At 42.9% G+C, this 19837-nt stretch overlaps 1 long non-coding RNA gene across 5 annotated transcripts in view; it reads right to left on the bottom strand.

The window, feature by feature from the left end:
* Nucleotides 1–315: 315 nt before the first annotated feature.
* LOC118700247 (uncharacterized) overlaps nucleotides 316–19837 on the bottom strand; it is a 92619-nt gene continuing 73097 nt past the window's right edge. Inside the window, exons 1-5 of one of the 5 annotated variants that reach the window (XR_008508390.1) lie at nucleotides 11840–13100; nucleotides 6294–6362; nucleotides 5315–5432; nucleotides 3900–5034; nucleotides 316–3653 (exon numbers count right to left, since the gene is read on the bottom strand). This is a non-coding gene — a long non-coding RNA (uncharacterized LOC118700247). Of the gene's footprint in view, nucleotides 5035–5314; nucleotides 5433–6293; nucleotides 6363–11839; nucleotides 13617–19623; nucleotides 19790–19837 lie in introns of those variants that run through there. The other 4 variants (XR_008508387.1, XR_008508389.1, XR_008508386.1 and 1 more) reach the window with 4 other exon arrangements.

Genomic DNA, 19837 nt, shown 5'->3' with positions numbered 1-19837 from the left:
CACTTCTACTACATTACATTTCATTTTGCACTTCTGCTAGAACTGCATGTCAACAGCTTTCAAATATCCTCCTCAGTCCCAGCAGCCTGCTTGAAAGTGCTGTGTCTTTATCAGACCATTGATGGTCCTTCTGAAATGTGAGTCTCACTGGCTGCATCCAAACCTTGTGCTTGAACAGCATTCCTAAAAATTAAAGCAGATTGGGCCTTTGGGGAAGAAGGGGCTGCAAAGCATCTCCTAAAGCATTTTCTACTCCAATTTCATTGTGAGGAAATACACCTGAAGGATGATGCAGGGATTAGGATTGAGACAAAATGAGTTTGGTAGGTCAATTTTACTTTGAGAGCTTGAGAAGCACAGGAAGACCAAGTGATGATCCCAGAGGGTTGAACACAGAGGTTTCACCCTCCCAGATATACAAGGGCCTTACCTTAAAACCACTGCTCACAGCACACAGCTGTCTCAACACTGCATTAATGTTTTCTCCTCTTTGTGCATGTGTAGAATTGAAATCCCTCTTGGGGAAGAAGCTTATTCCAAGTAAATTCTGAAACTATCAGCTGAAAAAAACCCTGAAATGTTCTTTCCTCTCCTTGTATATTTTTAAAGGAGCATCCCACTTCCACAGATGACTTTTTTTTTTTTTTAATGAGTTATGGTGCTGGCAAGATCTGGAAAGAGTGCAAGTCCCTCATTCCAGTTTGGATGTCTTGTTTTAAGAAATGTGTTCTTTCAGTTCTTGGAGAGCATAGTTTTGGATTCATCCTCACATCCTCCAGTCTTGGTGGCTCTGTTGTTTTTTTATTTCCCTTTCTCTGCCCTTTTCCCTGCACTCACTCCCCTGATGGCTGCAGGGGATGTGATTCAGGCACTCATCACTGCTCTGCAGCTGCTTTACAGAGCTAAAACTGACTGGGTCTCTCACCCTCCTCTCATAGCAGTGGTGCAGAGTGAGGCACGTGGCAGGGCAGGGCTTTTAGCTGTTGTTTTATCTTCTGGTTTGATGTTTAACACATGAGGCAGAACCCCAAGCCCCTGCTCACCATGTCAGGCTAGGCTGCAGGGGAGCACATTGACAGCAACACAGTGGCTGCACCACAACCACCATCAATCAATCCGATAGAAAAAGGGTTTAAGGCTTCTAACAGTGCCACGGTGACTGAGCTGAGCCCAACCTGGGTCTAGCTTAATCCCTGATCTGTGTAAAGCCCTCTTCTGTGCTTTCCTGAGGCTGGGACAGCTGGAGAGGTTGCTCTCCATGAGCACAGGATGGCAGCTGTGGGCTGAAACTCGCTGAGCTGCCTCCCCAGTACGGGATGGGCTTGTGAGGGATTTAAAAGCAAAAACATTACCATGTCTTTGTCAGTCTGCCATGCTCACTTAAGCTGGCTGTTGGTGATTTGTAGTATTTTTTAAAAGAAAAACCAAATGCTTTCCCTTTACAAGGAAATATGCTATGAAGAGGGCTTCAAAGGAAAGATGATTAGTTACTATCCAACTGTTGCTAAATTCATTGCTTGATGGTCCATATACTGCATCTTTTAATGTTACTGATACAGACCATTCCCAAGCTGTTTGATAATTATTTATCAGCCATCTGCATCAGCATCATCTGCATGACCAGTGATGGCCAAAAAGCAGGAAGGAGAGAAAGGGCTTAAGCTGTAGGCAGGAAAGGGAAGGCAGAAACCAAGCAGCAAACAATTGGCACCTGGGCTCCATTGAAGACTAAAAGTGGGAAAAAATGGCTTACTTGAAAAATCTGCCTATTGTGTGTGCAGTCTCCAAGGGGAAACAAACAAACCCATTCAAAGGAAGGGAAAAAAAGGCAAAGAATTAAAAAATCCTTGTGCTGTTATGCACAATTGGGGGGTTTAACTCTTCCCAATCTCTTCCCAGTCTCAGGCAGAAATATTTCTATAACCAAACCATCTCCCTTTTTAAAGCATTTAGCTGGATTGAGTAATTTCTTAAGTCCTCCATCATCAGGACCCGTTTGGGTTTGGCAGCTCAAACACCTTGGCAAGGCCAGGACAACTTCAGTGGTTCTCCCTGTCCTGAAAGAGAGGAGAAAAGGGAAGTTAAGCTCACTGCAGAATCAAAGCCTCCTGCATTTCATCTTTTGGCTTAGATTGCTCACCATGGAGTATGAGCCATAAAAAAAGGGGAGGTGGCACCAAATTGAATTAAAAAGTGCCCTTTCCCAGTGCTTTTATTCCAGACATTCAAAGGAAGCTCATTTTTCTTCTAGCATTCTTTCCCTCATTTTAGCAGAACCATTCTCATCCCAGACCCCACTCAGCAGTTGTTCAATCTTTTGGCACTGGATCTGGACAAAGGAAGGGACACATCTGGGTCACAGGAAAGCACAGAGGGAAACCCTCCAAAACTGGCCAGAGAAAAAAGGAAATGCAGGAAGACTTACCTGCAGCTGGATGCTCTTTGCACTGGGCTTCCTTTAAAGGAATGGATTTGCTGCTAAACACATCTCAGGCTCAGATGTGACCAGGGAGAAGGTGGGATGGAGATGAGGAGTCAGACATGGAATAACCAGGCAGATGCAGGGCCCAGGAACATGAAGGATGGAGAAGAGAAGGAACAGGGATTGTTCTCCTTGTTTAGATCCATCAGTGCTGGGAGCTTGGGAAGCACATGAGGGTACCAGAGGGATGCTGGGCAGGAGCAGGAGAACTCCAGGATAAGGGCAAGCTGCTCCCACTCCAGGGCTGGGCCAGGGAAGGAGGGGAATTATTTCTCTCCCCTTTCCAGTGGGATGCAGGTGCCACCCCATGCAGAGGCAGGAAAACTGCCTTGCAATCAAGTACAAAACCTGCCTGGCAAGCCCAGGATGCCAGCAGCCTTTTCTCCTGGATTTCCTGCTTACAGGCATTTTAAGCTTGCTTTGTCTCAAAATGCCCTTTTTTGCCAAGGGCATTCCCATTTCTTCTGGATCCTGAACAGAGGTTTGGAAAGCTGACTTTGATGAGGGAACTGTTTCCTATTTTGATCTGTGTTAACTTGGAGTTTCCCTTGGCACCAAAATCAGGGAGTGAACCCAACCCTTGAAAGGCCATAAGATCCTAACTATCCAATCCCCAATCCCCTCAGCATTGGCTTGTGGAACCTTCTCAGGGTTAATGTAGCAAATTAAGGGTTTGGCAAGTTCAGGATCGAAACAACCAAAAAGATTCATGAAAAAGAAACGGAACTGAGGCTGGCTAAAAGCTGACGACTCATTACAACAATTCAGTGAAAAGGAAGCAGGAGTGATCCTGTGAAAAACACCAATCACTTGTTTTTAAAATTTTAAAAGTTTACCAGTAATTACATGCTTATAAAAATAGTAATACAATCCGAGTAATAATAATTTGGACAAATTAAATTAGGACAATATGAGACAATAGAGACAAAGAGTAGAGACAGTCCGGGTACCTTTTTCTGGGCAGCATAAGCCCGAAAAAGGACCCCTGTTAACAAAGGATTAACCCTTAAAAACAACAGCCTGTTGCATATTCATACATCTCATACATGAGGAATAAATTCCATTCAGACACAGGATTCTGTCTGGTCATCATCAACTTCTTCCTCTGAATCCTAACAGCGCCTTCGAGGCAGGAAGAAGTTCGTTTCTTCTAATAAGAGAGCAATAAATTCTTTTTCTCTGAAAGATTTAGGTGTCCTGTAGCTGCTATCTCACTGCGAGTCCTTTCTTTAAAAAAAGTCTCCTACATAACATAGTTTCTATTTTAACATTTTGTTATAACCTAAAACTCTATTTAGCACGCTATTGAAGAGAATTAATACAGCATTACTTTTTAACACAACACATATCATATGCATTTTACTATTTGCGAAAAGCCACTCACAAAATACGCATTTTTCACATTTTCAATACTCACCAAGCCATCTGGCCAGAGTTCTGTGCCCACCGAGGACACAGAAACCAGCAGGGACCTTCCTCCCATTCTCCAGCACAGGCTTCTTCCCTCCACACGCAGGGAGCTGCAGCCACTCACGGAACACCGACTTAGACACAACAGGAGAGGCACAAGGATAATCTGGAACTCGTTGCGACCTCAATGCCGCCCAGACCCAGGAGAAAGCACTCTTACCATCAGACGGAGCGGGGTATTTCCTGTACCGCCCTCTCTTCCCCCTACCCAAGGCGCATGAGCACACTGCCGCCATCATTGGAAGGGCAAGTGAGTGCCGCCCTCAGCCGCCATCTTGGGTGTGGCGTAAAAGTGACCCTTTTTTGTCTCCCCTTTCCAATTTTCACCCTCAGCAGAGGCAGGAAAACTGCCTTGCAATCAAGTACAAAACCTGCCTGGCAAGCCCAGGATGCCAGCAGCCGTTTCTCCTGGATTTCCTCTCCGCAATCTTTGGTACTGGCAGAAGCCACTCCCGGCCGAGCCGCCATCTTTGTTGTGGTACCCTTAAGCATCCCCCGCTCCTCACACAGGCGTTTCTCTTGCTGGCTGCCTCAACCCGGTCCCGACGCCGATCCCGTGCTCTCAGCGCCATTTTCTGCTGCTTTTCCCGGCGGGAGAAAACGGTTGGCGGGGTCAGCGGCACCGGAACCCCGCGAATCGCGGCAGGGAGCGGCGGAGACGCCTCTGCCGGAGTCCTGCCGCGGCCGCCATCTTGAGTGCGGCTGGAGCCCGACCCGGCTCACGCAGGATCCTGGTACGCGGGCGCTTCGCCATCTTGAAACGGGAGCTCTGTCCCCTCCGCGCCTCCGCCGCCCGCCGAAACCGGCCCCGCCGCTGTCGTTCTTCCCAGCCACCGCCCCGCACGGCGGCCCCTCAAGCCCGGTCGCGCCCCTGTGCACTCCTCGCTGTGCTTCACCGCTCCCCTCTGTGCACAGCACCGCTCTGTGCCCACAAGGTGGCAGCACCGTCCCCTGCCCGGGCCGGGCGCGCCTTGGGGCAGGCAGGGAACGGAGACCGAAGCTGCCGGAGATTGATTTTGGATTGATTCCCTTCAGCCCCAGCAGCTGTTCCTACGGTTTAAGGGCACTCGATTGGTTCATTCCTAGGTAAAAACGTTATAACATTGGTTTCAAAACGACTACGCATCTCTAGTCAGAGTTTCCTGCATTCCTGTATACAATAGAATGGATAGATTCTTTCCAAATCATTCTTTCCAAATGGTTTTAGAGATAAATCCCAATTCTTTGCCCACACCTATAAAAACGAAAAACTTGACAGGTTTTGGTGTTCTACACCCACCCCCTCCGTGTGAATTTTCTGGCAGCTTTTGGTCCCTCTGGGGCAGGGTAACCCAGCATGACCCCCCCTCATTCCCCACTCACCTGCTCCTCCATCACAGCCTGGTGTGACCGCGTTCACAGGAGTCTGAGGATGAGGGAAGAGACGAGGAGTTGACTCCATGTTTCAGAAGGCTTGATTTATTATTTTATGATCTATATTCTATTAAAAGAAGAGAAGAAAGGATTTCAGCAGAAGGCTAGCTAAGAATAGAAAAAGAAAGAATGATTTCACAAAGGCTTGTGTCTCGGACAGAGAGTCCGAGCCAGCTGGATGTGATTGGCCATGAATTAGAAACAACCACATGAGACCAATCACAGATGCACCTGTTGCATTCCACAGCAGCAGATAATCATTGTTTACATTTTGTTCCTGAGGCCTCTCAGGAGAAAAAATGCTAAGGAGAGGATTTTTCAGAAAATGTCATGGCTACAGCCTGGCTCTCCCTCCTAGGGACATTGCGGTGCCCCAAATGCCATCAGAGCCCCCAAGTCTCCAGCCCCTCTCCCTCAGCCTTACTTCCTCACCCCCAAAGAAGGCACAGAAGGAATCAAACTGCCCTGGACAGCAGAGTGGTGCTTTATTCAAGCCCTTTCCACGAGTACATCTCCCCCAAAAGGGACTCTGCTGCAACAAGAATGGGGGGCAGCCCCCAGAAGTTCCTCCCCAGCCCTGCAGTCACAGGAGAGAGGCAGAAAGAGGGAGGGGCAGCAGAGAGGACACAGGAAGAAAAGTAAGAACGGGGTGCAGAATGAAGTTGAAAAAACAACCAAAAACAAAAACAACAACAAAACCTGGGATGGGCAGCATAACAGAGAGGGATTAAAAAAGAACGGGTTTTGGTTCCTCAACTCTTCCTCATCAATTTCCTTATTGGTGACATTCAGCAGTGATGCCAAACAAGCACAGAAAACAAGTGCAGAAGAAATGCAGATAGTCAGCAGCCACCACCTATCAAAATTCATTTTAAATAGTGTTCAAAGGTCTCTAAGAGCAAGGTGAGGTGTAAATGGAGATACTCACACAGAAGTACTGCCAGCTGCTATTTTCAACATTTCCTCTGAGTTTCCTTTTCACTTGTTTATCTCTCACCTAAACAAGAGAAAAAAAACCCAAACAAATGTGACCTTTCAGGCAGACAAAAAACGTAGTTGGTCCTTAAGAAAGCATTTTATTCTGCCTGTATAATAACGTGTTGGGAACAGTAGGAGCTTTTAGCAAAACGTCTCTGTGCTGTTGCAGTTGTTGTGCCACTGTGAGAAATCACAGGCACGGCTGCAAGGCTCCTGCAGCTCACCCTGGTGCGGGTCAGAGACCACTTATCCCTGCAGGGATCCCTGGGAATAATGATGGTGGGAAATGTGGAGAGAGCTGGATGAATAAATACTTGCCATTTCCTTACCAAAAAACCCCTCAAAACAAATCTATAAAAACAGTTTGCCTCTGAATTAGGAGAATTTCAATTAACTCTTTTAGGTCTGCTTTTGGTTCAACATTCATCAATCTGAATTGGAATATGCATAGAGGAAGTAATTAAAGGTAGCTGAAATTTAAGAATAAAGGTCTATTTCCTTGTTCATAACCTACATTGAAAGACATTAAAACCCAGTGTTTTGCTTTAGAGCTGCTTGGCATTGACTTCATTCAGTCTTAGACTCATCAGGTTATAAAAAACACAGGGAAATATATTCTCTGTTTCATGAAGAATGCATTATTAATGAGAAAGGCATAGCTTTATCAGAGTCACTGCTGATACCAACATTGCTTGGCTAAGTTCAAAGTACTGACACAAGAACATCATAACAAAAGCAACGCTCAACAGAGCCTCAAACATAAAGACACAGTTCAAAGTTTTTCAGATGTCCTACAGTTGCTAAGGTATCTCCAGAAAGATGAGCAAACCGAAAATAGCACAGGAAATTTTAAACCCATTTCTCTTTTTTTTTCCCCTTAACTTCCTTGTGGGCAAGAGAAAACTCCTAATCCAGGGAATGAAATGTAGTTTTCATACCTCAGTCATGAGTAGTCCCCTCAGTTTCAAGCAGACCCAGTGCTCAGTGAAATCTTAGAAAGGGTCAAATCATCAGTATGAAATTCCAATTCTGTAGAGAGCTTTCTGGATAATTGGTTAGCTGAGAAAGGACATTCCGATGTGATACCGATGGATAAGGATAGGAGAAACAAGCTGAGAACTAAGCAACCAGTGTCCAATCACTGACAAAGGTCACAGTGACCTTCTCTGAAACGGGAAGACGGGGGAGAAAATCGCTTGCCAGAAAATGTAGATATCTTAGGTAGAAAAGTTAGAAGAATGCAAACATAGAAGCAAAATAATTGTTAGAAGATAGAAGTAGGTGTGGTTGATCTAAGTGTGCTTTAACCAATAATGAGCTCAGCTTTTGCAATATGTATAAGCTTCATTAACACCAATATAAATATGTGTGAGTTTTCAATAAACTTCGGGATTTGCTATTCACGCATATGGTGTGTCGCATTTCTCCCGCCGTTCACGACACAATTCTATTTGTGAAAGTAGCTATTTTTTCTCCATTCCCCTCCCTCCCCAACATCAAGTGGGAAAGGCTCAAATTGAAAAATAATTCTTACAAAATTATACTTTGACCTAATAAGTTCGCTACAAGTTGCACCAGAAAGAGAAAGGAGAGCAGAATCAGAGGTTATCAAACTCAATAGAAAATCCAGCTCATGCTATCTCCAAAAGCCTCATTTCATTTATCCAGGATTTAAAAAAAAACCCCACATAATAAAAACTTCACATATTTTGTTAAATGCTTTCATTTCTATCTGAAATATTAATTATTACTCTGCTTTTCAGAAGTGAATTAGAAAGTTTTCTGCACCCACCTTCCCCAAATCTGATTCTAAGTGCTTGCCAGTTTAATCCCTTAGGAAGCAAAAGTAGCCCCATGTGTCTCAGGATCAATAGAAACTAAACAACAAAGCTTGACAAAGTCTATTAAATTGTCAATAAAGTCAATAAATATTTTCCACTGTAGAGACAGCTATCACCAGCCTGTGAATTTGGCTAGGGCAGGTTTAGTGAAGGAAAAACGAGGTCTTCATTGCCAAATCAGTCAGGAGTTGTTCTACTCTACTGCCAGTGTCAGGTGAGTGTAAACAGCACATTCCTCACAGCATCCCCCACAAAGAATTCCTCTTGAAAATGAAGGCTGCTTTTGAGTTGGACCCAACAGATGAGAACTCCCTGGTGTAGCACAGTGATGGCAGCATGGCCAGGCTCTGCACTGGAAGGCTGGGACCCAGCAGCAGATTCCTGACCAGATCTCCAAGGCTGAGTGTGCAGGGGTGCTGTGGTGGCCTGGCCCCCCTGGCCGCGCACTTCCAGCCACCATCACTTCCTCTCAGAAGGACAGGAGAGAAAATAAGAAAAGCAGGAACTGGAAAGCTCAGGCTAAAGTCAGGCAGGTCACTGATGAAACAGAGTTAACTTGAAAAATCTTATTTATCAGCAAATAAAAAGAGTATTTAATTATGTTATTACACACTATTATTAGACAGTCAGCAGCCAGCCTGACCCCAAGCATGCTGCAGCATCGGGGCCAGGCAGTGCCCATCTCCCAGGAGCTGATTTACCCATCCTTCTCAAGGGAATTGACCTGCACACAGTTCCACAGTGGAGCTGCCAGGCTGCCAATAAAAATATCTCTGGCTAAGAGTCAAACCCTAATACAGAAACCATATTAAATGATTAAATGATATTGTGTTACTGGCTCTTTCTTCTATTTCAAATTTTGAAAATTATTCCCAAGAATTCTCAAAAGATTTCATAGGAAAAGGTCTTTTTATGCTAAGATGTAAGGTGTGCATGATTGAATGTTTCATTCCACATCCTTACAAGCTGAGCCTTGACCAAGTTAAGAGGTGGAAGGACATGCTCACTGTAATGGAAAGATGGAAATAATGAAACTCTGAACACAAGAGAAAGGTTCACAGAAAAATTAAAATTCCTTGCTGAGCCAAGACAAAGGAGATAATTTTATCCAACAGATAGAAAAGCTCAGGTCAGAATAGTGACCGTTGCTTCTCAAGAGCAACATCCACTGAAACACACAGTCTGCAGGTGGAATAAGGTTAAACCTTCCCAAAATGGGAAAAAACCCTTGACTCTGACCTCGATTATTTCATCATCTACACTTATTTACCATTTGGAAAATAGTACTAGAGTGTTCTTGTGACTTAAAAATCTTTGTCTGAAAAATCACCACATTAGAGAAAATTTTACGTCAGGATAACCTCGTGTTGAAATTATCCAGAAGAACAGGATAAAGTGAAATGATCATGCTGCAGACGTTTTTCTGATTTTTAGCAAATAGAATGCACTCGTATTGAGGGATGTTTTGAAAAAAAACAAACACACTGACATTACTGCACGGTCATGTGAAAAATATTCCTCTTAATCTTCAGTGCCTCTCACAGAATTAGCACCAGGATGAAGTTGCAAAGTGAAAAACACTGTCTAAGGAGTGGTATTGCCCCACACACGGGATACCTGTGTGCGCTTCAGAGAGATTCATCCTGAGTTTGCTCCAGCCCCTGTAAACACCATAAACATGAGGCAACCATGGGACTGTTCCACAGCTTCTCTCCAAGCTTGTGACATGGGTTTATGCTCCCAATAGCTATTGCAAGGAGTGGAAGTCAACAGCAAGGGGTGGCAGAATTGGACAAAAATACCAGCATTATTGGCACATGAGAAATTAAATATTGATTGCCTAAAAGATCTGAACTCTGCACCTTACCTAGTACAACTTCCATATTGAGGGTTTGAAACAGACACTGTAATTTACAACTTGTAATTTTTATGTCCTGTAGATGTGAAATCCCCAGCCACCAATCCAGAGTAACCACCTGAGTAACCAACTATTTGCTATTAAGATTTTATACCACCTTCTCCAGAGTAACCACCTGAGTAACCAACTATTTGCTATTAAGATTTTATACCATTGTAAGCCTTTTGCTTACAATGTTCCTTTTCAGCAAACATACGGGTTGCATGACTACCTAAACTCAACGTATCCCCCCACCATTTGTAAACTGTTACCAAGAGAAACTGTTTTTTCTGTGCTAATTGTTGACATCATATATTAGCAGGAATAGAGTGAGCATGGAGTAAGATTTTACACAGCAAAACAAAGAAGGCTCATAGACAGTAAACCCTGGATCCCAGCCCCAAAATCCTCTTTTATACTCATTTCTTTGGCTTTAGGAAGACATTAGGACAGCCTGCAGCTTCGCAGAAATTGAACAATGACAATCCTAGCTAAAGCAGCTGTTCTGCAGATGCAAAGGAAGATGTAGAATGTTTCCTGGACAAGCAGCCTGAAAATGACTCTCTCACAGATGAATAAGCATCAACACAAAACACACTGTTACAAACCTACTATTTCCATCTAACAGATAATGAAAAACCATCTGTCCATTCTGGCTATTTGCCAAGCAGCCAGCCCAGCACACCATTTTACTACCTGTATCTAAGGTATCCTACTAATAAAGAATATTTCTCAACTGTTTTCATTTTGTCTGCACATGCTGATTAATAACTCATCATTTAACCCACCTCTTCCAAAGTCAGTCATGTACATAACAAGGAGATTAATTCCTGAAAGTATAACTGTGCTCCTCTTTTGGATTTGGAGAAAAAAAAAAGCTTCTTTAGTGAAATCAGTGAAAATTAGGGCCAACATCTTATTCTGCAGGAATTTCCCCAGTTAAGCATAATATTTCTATGGCCTTCTAATGATCAATATCCTGTGCTCTCAATATCCAGTTCCCGTCCTGGTTGTCTTTTAGATACCAGAAGCCAGTGGGTATTAAGAGAGAAATTGTACTCAGCGCTACTTTAGTCCAACATTTAACATGAAGAGGATGTTTGCAATTAAAATTCACACAATGCAGTATTTGAAGTGAACACATTTCACTATCAGTAGCAGCACAAGGCAATGATGAAAAATCCACAATGGCGTGGTACTGTGTGCTGCATTATGCAAATGGATGCAGCAAAGGTCAAAGCTCATCTCAATCTCATAATTATGTCGTCTATAGAGAATAATTAATTTACAGTGTGCTTTCTTATTTTGTGTACCACAACACTAAAAGCCATTTTATTTGTGAATTTTCTTGCTTTATATCGCAGAGAGAAATAACATCAACGGCTTTCAATTTCCTCTTTGGGAACCAGGGGGGAAGGGAAGGCACAGCTCTTTATTTTCCATAGCAACACCAGGCTACAATTAAGCACCAAAAATACTGCCTTTTAATTACTCAAATGCTGTTCAATTTCAGTGTTTAGGAATGAGATTGCTGTGCCCAACAGCTGCCTCATGTTACAAGGGCACAAGTGTTTGAACAACTTCCATGAAGCAAGCAGTGCTGTAAGGATGCAGTTTTATTGCACAGCTCCCTACAGAGGGTCACAGGTGAGACGTAGGATATATTTGTGAATTACTGAGGCCCTGTGCTGGGGATGGGAAGTGTGATCCAGAGCAAAAAGTTTGTGAAGCTGGACCATAAAAAGCCAGGATGCAAACCTGAGTCTGAGGTGCTGGTGGCAAGTTGGCAAACTGGTGTTCCATGAGTTCTGATTCTGATACTCTAATCCCCATCTTCTCCATCCACCGGGCCAGCTCTGTTTTCCTCTCTCTGCCAAAAAAACCAAGAATTCCTCAGCTCGGTAAGAAAAATAGCCTCCAAGAGCCATGTTCAGAGCAGCCCAAGGTACCTGATGCAACCTCTTTTTCACACCTATTTTTAAATACATGTTACACATCCAGAGATTTTAAAAGAGTGGTCCTCTGACATAAGCCTCAGGAGAGCATCTCTCTAAGCAATAGGATGAGATGTTGGTGTTCTTTCAAATCCAAGGGATCTTATTCCTTACTCTCAAATATTTGTACTGATTTGGCATTTTGAGCTGGAAGCTAAATAGAGCTGCCTGGGAATCAGATGGGGTCACACTGCACAGATGACAGAAAACTGCCATGACCAAGAAGCAGTAATTCTCTTACAGGAACCCCTGTTTTACACAACTGGTTTACACAATTAACTGAGGACTAATTGATCCCACAGGAAATCTGTCATTCATCAGGAACTTTAACTTCCCAATTCCAGCTTCACTTCCTGTAGCTTATTTTTTCCTTCTGTTTTCTAGGAAGCTGCCTGCTTGTGGTTGTTTCTAAGGAACCTGAACAACGTGACCTTCATGTGATCCAGTGGCTTCTAAAGCTCATTCCCTACTCCTTGCACAGGTCAGAACAACTCTTGTGTGGTTTTTATGTCCCTTAGGTGACAAACTTGCACACAGGCAAGCACCTTTCCCCATCCCTAGAGATCATCTGTCACTGTTACCTCGAGTGTTCATCACAAGATGCAGAACTAGACCAGTGGCAATGCCATCCAAACTCACACAGATCCAGCTGTCCTTCTGTCAGTTACCTTGACACACTCTGGATGCAACCCCAGCAATTTCCAGGGAAGGTGGAAAAGCTGCAGAGTAGTTAATGTTGACAGTAGTTGCTAAAAGGTCATTCAGAGACATTCATTAGTTGTTTGCTGTAGCAGACAGTCATTATTATTGGCAGCAGAAATTGGCAGCAAGCACTGTTATTGTCAGAAAGCATTAAAAGAGTGTCATTTGTCAACATGTGCTCTTCCACAGAGCAGCAGGCTAAGAAAACTCCATCTCTCAATTTAACTGGAAAAAATAGCATAAATACCCTGACATGTTTTTATCTGCATCTCTGATGTGGGCATGGAAGATGCTTTAGGAACTCTGCATCAGCCCACTACCCTGCCTGGGAGCAGAAAAGCAGAAAACATGCAGAAGCATTTTACCCTGAATTTCAGTTTCCGGGGTTCTGCTCTGAGTTTTTCCAGAATGAAGAATCTCTGTCACTACCCACCTGTCAGGCTCATTTAGCACTAACTCTATTTCTAAGCACAGAGACTTGGATGTTGCTATGTAAATGAACTCAGATCTGTTTGCCCTTTATTGGGAAGGGGAAAAAAAACATAGTAAGATTCAAGATCCCTTTTTTTTTCCATGTATTTCAGCAAATGTAACCATAATACATTAAAGACTTGCAAGGTGGAAGTAAATTATAAATCCAAGTTGCATCCCTCTGTAATTTTGCATTATGGCAGTACAATAATGGAATTAATAAAACTTGCATTTTAATGCTGTCAAGTTACATTAAAAAGCATTATTTAGCCCTCCCCAAGCCTACACTCTAATAAATGTCAAGTCCCCAACTATTAGGTATTTAAATATTTGCACAAGGAGTCTTTAATAATGAGAACACACACTGCAGATACGTGTGCTGTTGTACTATTAACTGAAATAAATAACCTGGGACAATTATTCCCAGTCCTAATAAAGCTGATTTGCTAATCAAATGTCAATACAATGACTTGTTTTTAATATGGACACAATTGCACTAATAACTTAGAGTTATTAAATAAAGGCTTTCAGAATGAACACAGAAGCACTGTTGGTTTTTTTATGGCACCCTTCATTCTCCTGCTGGCTTCCTGCACCTCAAGCACTCAGAATCCTTTTCATTCGGTAAAGCAGTCAAAGGCTGGCACTTGACTTTCATTTCCATCTTTGTCCCTGTCACAGGAGAGGGGACAAGCAAGAAGATGGGAGAGATAACAGAAGAAAGGGAATAGTTTATAGCACAGCACCGTTTGTTTGTAGTTTATCTCACTGCTCACCAGCCAGGTCTCCATTTTCTATTGGATTGTCCCAACACTTTTCTGTAAGAAAGGAAATGAGCCACTTGCTGTAGCACACTTGGCCTAGCTCAGCCCTTCATTTGACTGTCTGCTGGATGCATTCAGCTTTCCAGGAGAAGTTCAACAGCTGAAAGCCAGGGCAATACCATGGGACGGGAAATACAAAGCAACTCAATGGGAACTGGCAATAGCAGAAGTGTTGATGAAAATCTCATGTCCTTGGGGCTGCTGACAGCTTTGAGTACTCATTTTGACCTTGACCATAACTCTTGTCCTCATTCAAGAGCTTTCCTTTTTATTCTGTTCATTAACAATGAAATTGAATTTCTAAACGGAGTTACACAGTGAAAGAGGGGGACATGTTCTCACTTCAAAGATTGACATATTCTTAAGGGACTTTTCATGTACCCTGTTGGTGAGTCATCAAGGAAAAGATGGTTACTGAGTTACAAAAGCAATAAAACAGGCAATTTACTAAAACACTACCTGAAAATATCCATGGAACAATGAGTCTGATTAGCTAACAGCAACAGATGGGTTTATGATTACAAGTTTTATGACTCTTGGATAACATAAAGCCCTTTTTTTCTCAAAAGGACGTTGCAGCACTTAATGCATTTGCTGAGCTTAGTGTTGTCAGCCCTATAAATCACTCCAATTGCACTCCCAGAAATAAGATCCGCACTGTATGGTTAGAAATTTACAGTGTGCTAATAAATTACTTGAGAGATAATTTCTGGCTTTCAATATCTAGTCCAAAGAACACTTATTCCTACAGTCAAAGGCATTTATTGCTGATAAAAATCTAACTATTAGCACCAGTTAGTTACATTTACTAATGACCATAACTGACCTGGAGCAAGTTGTTCCTTACATGTAAAATCAGTAAAAGATGATTTCTGATGATGGGTTTTGATTACACTTGCAAGATGCAATAACACAAGACAGGTAGGCTGTACACTTGGCTGACAGCTTTTCATAACATTTCCCTGGCTGGAAATAAAGAAATACTTCTGGTCTTACTTCAGCTTTGGGGCAAACCAAATTATTCAGTTCCTTCAAAGTAGCCAAAAATCACATTTTCTCAGTGTTTGTTTCAAGCTCTGCTGTGTTGATTCTATCACAAACCAGTATTAATGGAATGCCACAATCACACTTGCACAGAAATCAAACGCTGAGGCACTACGTCCTGGCACTGTCATACAGTATCCAAGGGCAAGTGAGTCCTTGACTGCAGGAATCATCTTGGTTATTACTCTACTATTGCTATTTTAAAGACTGATATTTATTTAAGGACTAATAATTATTATTCTAATGCCACATCAAAAAACTTACTGACAACACAGTGTTTGACACAAGAGTGAACTTAAAACAAATTAGAATTAGTGCAGCATCATCTCTAGAAGTACTCCTTCAACTTGATCTTCTATTAAGGCAAAAATGGGCAGAACTCAGCTGAAGAGGTGGCAGATCAGAATTATCCCAGCACTAAATAAAAGCCAAGTAAAATAATAACCCAGCAGCCAATTCAGTAGAAATGACAGGATAACCTTTTCCAGCTGGGTGGTTTTAAGTTCCATTAAGGCAGAAGTCCCCAGACTATTTCCAGGGGAGGTGAAGGTGTGGAGACCACAGCTGTTCCACAGACAGCTCATGGGTCACACAGTGACACTCTGCTCACCAGGCTCCTTCAGGCTGAGAAGGTCAAAGGACATATAACAAAAAAACCATTAAAAAGTGTGTTGATGATGTCACATTTGTCCATGAGCAACCATCATTATTCCAGAGAGGCCTCTGTGCCAAAGGATGCCCTCAGAGACACTAAGTCTTGCTAGAACAATCTCTGTTAGAACCAGGGCTCATCCTGCAGAGCTCTGCAGCATCCCCACGTGCAGCTGTCCCATTTGCCCCACGGGAAGCTCTCCCTGCAGCCACATGGAAGCAGCTGCTCACTCAGCCTGCTTCCCTCCCGCCTGGCCAGCATCAACTGCTCATTTCCTGACACAGAGATCAGCCCTACCCCATTCCTTCAGCACCAGCCTGACCAGTGCAAACAGCAACTAATTTCCTCTTTAAACTGACACTGCAAGGCTCATGCTGTGCACTATGAATACCTTCTTAGTTTTTTTGAATCTTGAAGGAGCACACACAGTAAGACATACAAATGAAGGCTACAGAATTTTGGAGTGCCTGGCATTGGAATGATGAGCTACAAACATCTGAAAGAGTTTAACAAGACACTTATCCTAATCTGAATTATGTTTAATGAAGTACAAAAAAATTCAGATTGTTCTCAAATCCATCACGGTTTTACCTTACAATGCTCTGGTCTGTCTGACACACAAATCTGCAAATTAATTAGTCCTCTGAAAGAGCCATGTGGACACAAGATTTCTATCTAAATAGAGACCCCATCCAAGCTGTTTTTCCTGCTTCTGTGGCTCAAGAAACCACCTGTTTAACTGGAAGCAACAGATAATTAGCCCATAACTGCAGCTGCTTGCATGTTGTCTGGTCTATTGACATATCCTTGAAACTATTATGCCCAATTAGTAGTTTGGATTGTTTCTAGCAGTTAAAAGGGAACAATCTCTTGAAAAAGGTGGTCTCTCTTAGGCTTTCCACTGAATATGTCACTCAGCCACCCTTAGGCCACTGCTCTAAGGTAAAAAGCTGGGCCTTGATAAACCACTTGCTGTTTTTCCCTGTAACTAGTAGTGTGCACTGGGCACATGCACTCCATTGTACAGACAGTGCCTGCTGAGTGCACTCCATGGTTAACAACCTGAAAGCACCCCTAATTTAAATCACTCCAATATTATATGCACATTCTTCCTGAAGAAATGCAGAATACTTGTGAAATATTGCTTTTAAGAATCATGGTTTAACCTCTAAAACACCTACACACCAAAAAAAGTCTATTACAGCTTGTACAGTTTTACATTTTACTTTGTGGCTACAGTAAAACAAAATGAATTATTTTGGTGCCAGATGAAATATTTTAACAGCAGCATTTAAAGTAAGTATTATTTTGAATAGCACTAGAACATGAAAATACTGTATGCCATGGAGGAGTTGCCTTTTGCACAGAACAGATAAGCAAAGACTGCACAACACTACATTAAGCACTGAGATGTACGTGTTCCTCAGAGCAGTTGTGCTTATCAGCTACACATAATTCCCATGTCTACATTCCTCCTGAAGCCGTGGCTCCCTGCACGTCTCTCCCAAGCCATGAGGACACACACTACACTCAGAACCCAGGCAATGCTGCCGCCCAGGACTCGCAGTGCAACCCGCAGGGAGAGCCGGCCAAGGAGCTGTTCCTCCCCAAGTGCTGAAGGCGAGCCCGGGGCCGGCAGAGGGCGAGATGTCTTACAGTCCATCCTGTGGGGCACTTCTTCAATGGCAATGAAGAAACCTATCGGTAGTAGACTCTCCTGTGTGTCTGGGAAGGAATTTAGCAGTTGAACTCCTTACCTGAGTTTAGCACACTGCTCCCTAATTGTATTCTCCCTGCTCTCCTCCTCCAAGTGATGTTAGGGCTCATCTCTGAGGCTGAATTCCCACTGCCAGGCCAATGGCACTTTTATTGCCTAGCAGCAGCAATTCTTTGGCATCTTCTGCTGTGTGACTCCTTTGCAAAAGGAGGTGTCAAGTCACCACCTGAATCCCCTGCCAAAATGGCCTTTGGAGAAAGATGATGTGCACCACCAAAGCCTCTGCAGCGACCAGCAGCTGTAGGAGCTGGGACTCTCTCCCTCTCCAGAACCAGCTTTGCCTTGCTGCTATCCGCCTTGCCTTGAGGACACATTTCCATGCTGCTGTCAGCACAGCAGCTTCTGGCAAACACCACGACTGGGGTCTCACTCTGCTTGTTCCCCTTCAGCCCTGGTGCTCAGGCTGACTGCTTGCCCTGGTGCTGCTACTGTGACTGGCCTCAGGCTACACAGGTCTTGGCAGTGCACCTACCCACAGCTTGCCTAAAACATCAGCATCCCCAAAACACTTCACAGGTCTAGGGGAAGGTTTTAGTAAAGTAAAAAAAAAATTTCTGAGAACAAAGAAATATCCATGAATTTGTCAATGATTACGGTCAAGACAGATGGAATTTTTATTTCTAATTGTATACTACTTGACTGATATTTTACTTATTTCAGAGGGATACAGTTTCCTCAGATATTCTGCAGTCAATGCAGCATACAAATTTGGCTACCATGGCCTGTATAAAGAACACTTTTGCAGTCATGTTGTTCATCTCCAGCCCAGCATTTGCAAACAAAGCTCACTTAGGGAACTTTTCTTACATGGGATGTTTATGGATTTGTGTTGTCTGCTAATGCCCTGCATCAAAAGTGAATTCTTTTATTGCAGCACATTTTTGAAAAAGCTCTTGCTGCATCGGAACCACAAAAGTTTCACAGAAGGTAAAAACCAGTATAAGTCTTGACTGCCTGTAACTAAGATGGAGTGACAGATGAGTTCCTCTCTGGCATTTCTGGCTGAAAGCAGCTCTAGAAACACGTGCCATGGTAATGACACAGGAGATAAGAAAAGGCATCGGCCCATTAGTGCAAGTACAAAAACAGCAGAAAGATAAACCAGGTTGATGTTGACATTATCTAACATCCTCCACCAATTTTAACTGATACTGTGTTTTCTGCCTTAAAAACACAACCATCAAAATAAAAAAAAAAAAACAGAAAACAATTATGCCCCACTCCTGCAGCACAGAACTTCAGTTTAGAACATTCTAGTCCAAATTCCAACTCAAGAACCCTTTTTTGGTACTGGCTGCAGCAAATCTCCATGCCTCATTTTGACAATTATGCCATTAAGTGTTTGGATTAAGCACTTTTGTAGTGCATCTGCACCATTAAATACCAGTGGCTTGATGGTGGGAAACCTCTTGCTCCACTGAAGGCAGAAGCCCATCTCATTGACATGCTAGCCAGCCATCCTCTCATTCCCTACATCATCCATGAAAAGAAAAACTATTCTCATCCTATCCCAAACTGCACATGACAGCACAAATAAAGTGCTTTCAGCTTTACAGTATCCATTACAATTAATTATCCAGAAGTCCTTGGCATAAACTGTGAAAAGTCCTTGCTTTTTGAATAAACGGACTCCATCAAAATTCTACATGCACCTGAGCTGACTGCAAATAAACACAAATGTCTGCTGGCATTTTGTTACAAACAAAGGCCTTTTCTCTAGGAAGTTCTGTGACACAGGATTTTACTGCCCTGGATTTCCAGGATAACAGAGAGCATGATGTGTTAGCAGATAAAGCTAAGCATGCGTGCTTTATCATATTTCAAGAGATAAGGCCAACAACAGGAGAAAACACTGATTTTTATGTAATCTTTTTCCCTTCATAAAGTCAGTAGAGCTGTTTCACTATCAGTTTATTCAGTGTCAATTAGACTGCTCATGATGCTATCATAAACCACATAACAAATGAGAAATCTCCCAGGACCTCAGATAATACAAGAAGAGAAAGAACATCCAAGTAGACTACAGGCTAGAAATTTGCAAGTGGAAGGCACAAACTCCATTAGTGCGTTGAACTTACCTAAGCACTGGAGTTCTGTGTAGTTCTAAGGCTACTGAGTTGACAAAAGCTCAAAACTTAGCAATGAATCCCTTTTCCCTTCAGAACTGGAACAACAGAAAAGAAAATCAGCATTTTACCATTTCAGTTCCATGTTAAATGCCATCTTTTTGACACCTCATTTGTTAAGGTTAATATTTGCCTTTCATTGTCCCTAAATAAATTCTGCCCATTA

This window comes from Molothrus ater, chromosome 4 (assembly GCF_012460135.2).
Source record: "Molothrus ater isolate BHLD 08-10-18 breed brown headed cowbird chromosome 4, BPBGC_Mater_1.1, whole genome shotgun sequence".
Classification (NCBI taxonomy): Eukaryota; Metazoa; Chordata; class Aves; order Passeriformes; family Icteridae; genus Molothrus; species Molothrus ater.
This window is presented reverse-complemented; position numbering and strand designations above follow the sequence as displayed.